This window comes from Glycine max, chromosome 19 (genome assembly GCF_000004515.6).
Source record: "Glycine max cultivar Williams 82 chromosome 19, Glycine_max_v4.0, whole genome shotgun sequence".
Lineage (NCBI taxonomy): Eukaryota > Viridiplantae > Streptophyta > Magnoliopsida > Fabales > Fabaceae > Glycine > Glycine max.
In genome coordinates this window covers 21,162,426-21,167,766 of record NC_038255.2, presented here as the reverse complement: position 1 = coordinate 21,167,766, position 5,341 = coordinate 21,162,426, and the positions used below count along the sequence as shown (strand labels likewise).

The 5,341-nt window shown below is 33.4% G+C and overlaps 1 non-coding gene across 1 annotated transcript; it reads right to left on the bottom strand.

Moving 5' to 3' along the window:
- Positions 1 to 5,034: 5,034 nt before the first annotated feature.
- On the bottom strand, positions 5,035 to 5,141 carry LOC113000538 (small nucleolar RNA R71). Its single transcript, XR_003265871.1, has one exon. It is a non-coding gene; the product is annotated as a small nucleolar RNA R71 (small nucleolar RNA).
- Between the last annotated feature and the right edge of the window lie 200 nt (positions 5,142 to 5,341).

Here is a 5,341-nt window from a genome sequence, read left to right as displayed (position 1 = left end):
AAATTTTAACTAGGCGAATCCTAGGAGTGTTTGAATGACCACATTTAAGGTTCCTAACAAAACACTCACTATCCTAAGGAAAAACTGCCTAAAATTATTACACACAAATGGAAGTTTGGTAACCTATTGGAGGCTACCAACACACTTCCAATGAAAGGCGTTTTTGTTACAAAACTTGAAAGCAATTAAGGTAAGTAATTGCCAATTACAAAATTACAAAACGGTCCTCAATTTTGGTGGTTGTGTGAATGTATGTGTATGAAGGTTTTGATGATGCCAAAGAAAGAAGCAACACAAGTTTACTTCAAGTCCAAATCAAAATCAAGTAAACAAAAGATCAAGAGAAAAGATATGCCTTAGTCTACTTTTGTTAAAAGAATCTCTTAATGATTGACAAGGTTTGGCCTCAAAACATAATTTTTAAATTAATTATAAAAAGTTTTAAAATATTCTAATATTTCTGAAAAAGGAATTTTTCCTCTGGTAATCGATTGCAGAAGCAAAATTATCTTAAAAAAGCTTTTCAGGAAGTTTGAAATTTGAATTTTGAAAGCTGTAATCGATTACCACTGGTATGTAATCGATGACCAATAACGAAAATCCTAAAAATCAAATTGAAAAGTCATGACCCCTCATTACATAACTGTGTAATCGATTACCAAAGATCTGTAATCGATTACCAGTGAGGAAATTTTAAAAATTGCTCTGAAAAGTCACACCCCTTCATTAGTTTTTGAAAAGCCACCAAGGGCTTAAGAAGCAAAGGGCCAACCACCTTAAGAGGCAAAGGGCCAACCACCTTAAGAGCTATTGGACTAAGAAGCACTCCAAATTGAGTCACACCCCTTCATTAGTTTTTGAAAAGCCACCAACGTGTATGATTTTTATTATTTTTTCCATTTATCCAAATCACTTGGTTCTTTTTTTTTCTAATTTTAGTCCAGATGTCTAGAAAATTCAATAAAACTTTCAGCTCAAAATTCATAGTGACCAATTCCCAGTAAGTTTTAAAAGTTTGTATGTTCAAGTTGTGAGCACCAGCGATTTCAACCTAGAAATCAAGAGTAGTGTTCATGTTGCCTAAGGCTTGGATAGTTACAATTTGTGTTTGCCTATGCTCAATTGTCTTGAATAACACAATTCAAGAGAGCTTAAGACTTATGCTGATTCACAAATCCAGCCACAACGCAACTTCTTTATAGGTATCATGTAGGAAAGTTAGAAAACAAACAAAAAAGTTCAACAAGACTACTTCTAGGAATTGATTTAGAACATGTTATGAACTAAATAACATGCATGAATTAGACTCCAAATTCAAAAGATAGGCTAAGAATGACAAGAATACATGAACAAATGTATCTAGAATTCAATCAACAAAATCAAAATTTAACAAACACTTAGAACATAATGTGACAATTATTATGACTAAACATGACTCTAAGACACACATGGATTAAGTGATTTACACTTAGATTTTTGTATTTTTTTTTCTAATCAATATTTTGAAAGAAAATTTATATCTAAAGGTTCAGTACAAGAAGATTATGACTGAAAAATGATAGAACCTAAAATCAACACAAAAACATGATTCAAGAGTAGATCTATAAAATCTGAACCATAGAAATGCAAGAACAAGTGTATATCTAAGATTTAATTGGTTTATTTTTTTTAATCTACTCTAAACAGCACCAAACCACAAGAAAATGGAGGATATACAAGGAGAATAAGATGAAGAACAAGGAATTAAAGTGAATTGACTGAACATGAAGATAGAGGAAGTAAAAGAACATCACCTAGACGAAGAAGCTCTTGATACCACATGATGTAGCTCGATGTGGAGCTTGTAGGATTTGGATCATCTTCATCAATGGAGTCCTTTGCTTCTTGTGGCTAAGAACTAGTTGTACCTTTAACCAAATACTATCAACACTTGGACAGATATGAAGAAAAGATTTTTAGAGAAATTCTTCCCTACATCCAGAACAACATCCATCCAGAAAGAAATTTGTTGTATAAGGAAGCAACCTGGAGAGACATTATATAAGTATTGAGAGAGATTCAAAAAGTAGTGTGCTACCTGTCCTCACCATCAAATAAGTGAGCAATTGTTGATCTAGTTTTTTTTATGAAGGGTTGATGTTAATGGATAGAAGTATGATTGATGATGATCATGAAAGGATAAACACTTAATCAATCCAAGGATCCACTCCAAGCCAGATTGAATTTGAGTTCTGGTTTAGTATTTTTAATATGTGTGAATGTTCATCTTTTTCTTCAATCCTATTTTCGATTTCTATAATTTTGAATATGCTTAGGATTGAAAAGGAATTATTTTAGGGATTGCTTTCCTAATTTTGACTTTAATCACTGATTGTTTGGATGATATTCCAACCTAAAAGATCGGATTTTTGGCAAACTAGTCCCACTGGGTGTGCCAATTTGTTAATTGTGAAAAGTATACTTATCCCTTGAAAGGAACATATTTTTGAAACAACAAAGGAATTTTCACTAAATTATTCTATTAACAAATAAATGTTTAAAGATGAGACACAAAATTCATTCTCGATTATGAATTCTTTTTTATTAAACAAGCAAGTTCATAGTTTTTAACTTATCAGAGAATTGTTTAATACTTAATGCAAATTGATGTGTCATCATTTTCTCATATTTCTTAACCCTTTTTGTCACCATTTTAATTATTGATTAGTCTTAATTGTCAATTTAATTATGCAGTTTTATCATTTGGGCCTACTGGATTAATTTTTTATTTTTAATTTAATTTCAGGAGAATTATAAGCAATTGGGCTTGAATCCAGAATTGGGCTTGCACCTGAAGAGAGCAGACTATTTTATTCTACCAAATCTTATCTTATCTAGATTTTATCTCATCTAGATTTTATCTTATCATATCTAGATTTTATCTCATCTAGATATTATTTCATCTAGATCTTATGTTATCTTATCTAGATTTTATTTTATTTATGGGCTTGGACTTAAAACAGATTTGTAAGCTTTGGGGCTAAGAACTATATAACAGCACCAAGGTTCTAGTTTCTCTCTCTCTCTCTCTCTTTGGTTTTTAGTTTTTTTTTCGTTTTGGAGAATAATTGGAGTTTTCTTCATTTTCTACTACAATTTCCTTTTCTATTGATTAATGGAAGGCTAAGTCTTCAGCGTTGTTTTCTCTTGAGGATCAAGCACAGCTCTCTTTGAGGTTTTATTATTACTATTGAATTCTGATCAGTTTTTTCTCTTCACCAATTACTCTTATTTGTTGCTATTAATCCATGCATGCTTAGTGCTTGATTAATTGTCTATTCGCTTAATTTACGTTCATGCTTAATGATCAGTTTCATTCATGATTAATGGGTGTATGTGTTGCTTAATCACATAATGAATGTCTTATGTTAAATTTCGCTTAGTAATTTAATTTAGGGTTGGATTAAGTGGTTGAACTGATAAAGGATAAATCCTTGTAACCTAGGATAAGAGACTTGCTTGTGAATCAAGGAGAAACAACGTGTTTTAATTATGATATTTTCTAATTCAAATTTACTTGTTGTTTAATTTACAAAAACAAATACCCCCCCCCCCAATTCGTTACTATTTTATTACAATCTGTTATGAACGTTTGGTTGACCATTGCTCGTTGGGAGACGACCTAGGATCACTTCCTAGATACTGCATTTTTAATGTTTATTTGATTCGGGTACAACCTCGATCAAATTTGGCATCGTTGCTAGGGAGCAATGGGCCAAAGGTTCATAATAGTGTTTAGTTATCTTATTTTGTCAAGCGTTCTGTTTTGCATTTCAGTTGCATTTCCTGTTTAGTGACGGTTTTAGCAACGAATTCAACAACTGATTCAACCTTTTGTTTTGCTGTGAACAGTGCTGAACAGTGATTAGCGACTGGGAATAGCGACGGATTTTGCAATTTAATTAATGATTTTTTTTATAGTTAGAGTTGTTATTTTTGGCTGAATTTTTATGTGGTAGCTTCTTTTGATCCATATTTTGTGTGAAAAATACCAGGAGCACTTGGTGTGGCATTATTTGAGAGAGACAAATTTTGGGAATTTGTTTTTAACAAAACTTAAAACGGCCATAACTTTTGCTCTGAGTATCAGAATAACTATTATTATATATGCATTTGGGGTAGAAAAAAATTCCCCATATAGTGGGAGTCGATTGGGGACTCCCAAATTCCAAAAATCAGCCATTTACTAAATTTTTTTTTATTTTTCAAGTATTATTGTCTCATTTTTCTAAACTTTGCTTAGGTAGTTTTCATAGTTAGACTTTGAATTTTTGTTTGAAATTTTTTGTTCTATCTTTTCATGATTTTAGGGTGTTCCTCACAAAATTTCAGCTAATTTTGATATCGTTTGAGTATAGCTGTAATTTTACCCCCTTGTTAGGTGCTGTTGAGAAACACATTATTTGCTGCATATAGTGCATGACTTGGGGCAATCCAGGTGATTTATCACCCTTTGATCTTGAAATAGATAGAACCTTTCATAGATTAGTTAGGCATAGTGTGCATCCTGATTATTCTGTGCATCCTGATCATTCTGTGCATTTTGAACATTCTGTTGCTGATGATTCTGAATATTCTGATTTTGAGCATTCCACTACTAATTTTTATACTGAGAACATGGCTCCACCTCCACCTCGTGAGAGAACTCTTAGGGAGATGGTTGCACCTGATTTCACTTATGAAAGCTTGTGTATTCAATATCCTGATGAGGGTGTTCCATATGTTCTCAAGACTGGACTAATGCATTTGTTGCCCAAGTTTTATGGTCTTGCAGGCGAAGATCCTCATAAGCATCTTAAGGAGTTCCATATTGTTTGTTCCACCATGAAGCCCCCTGATGTCCAAGAAGATCATATCTTTCTAAAGGCTTTTCCTCATTCTTTGGAGGGAGTGGCAAAAGATTGGCTATACTACCTTGCTCCCAGGTCCATTTTCAGCTAGGATGACCTTAAGAGGGTGTTCTTGGAGAAATTCTTCCCTGCATCTAGGACCACGACCATCAGAAAAGACATTTCAGGCATCAGGCAACTTAGTGGAGAAAGCTTGTATGAGTACTGGGAAAGATTCAAGAAATTGTGTGCAAGCTGTCCTCACCACCAGATTTCTAAGCAACTCTTTCTTCAATATTTCTATGAGGGACTTAGCAACATGGAGAGGAGTATGATTGATGCTGCCAGTGCTGGAGCTCTTGGTGATATGACCCCTACTGAAGCTAGGAATTTGATTGAGAAGATGGCTTCCAACTCCCAACAATTCAGTGCAAGAAATGATGCTATTGTTCTTAGAGGAGTCCGTGAGGTGG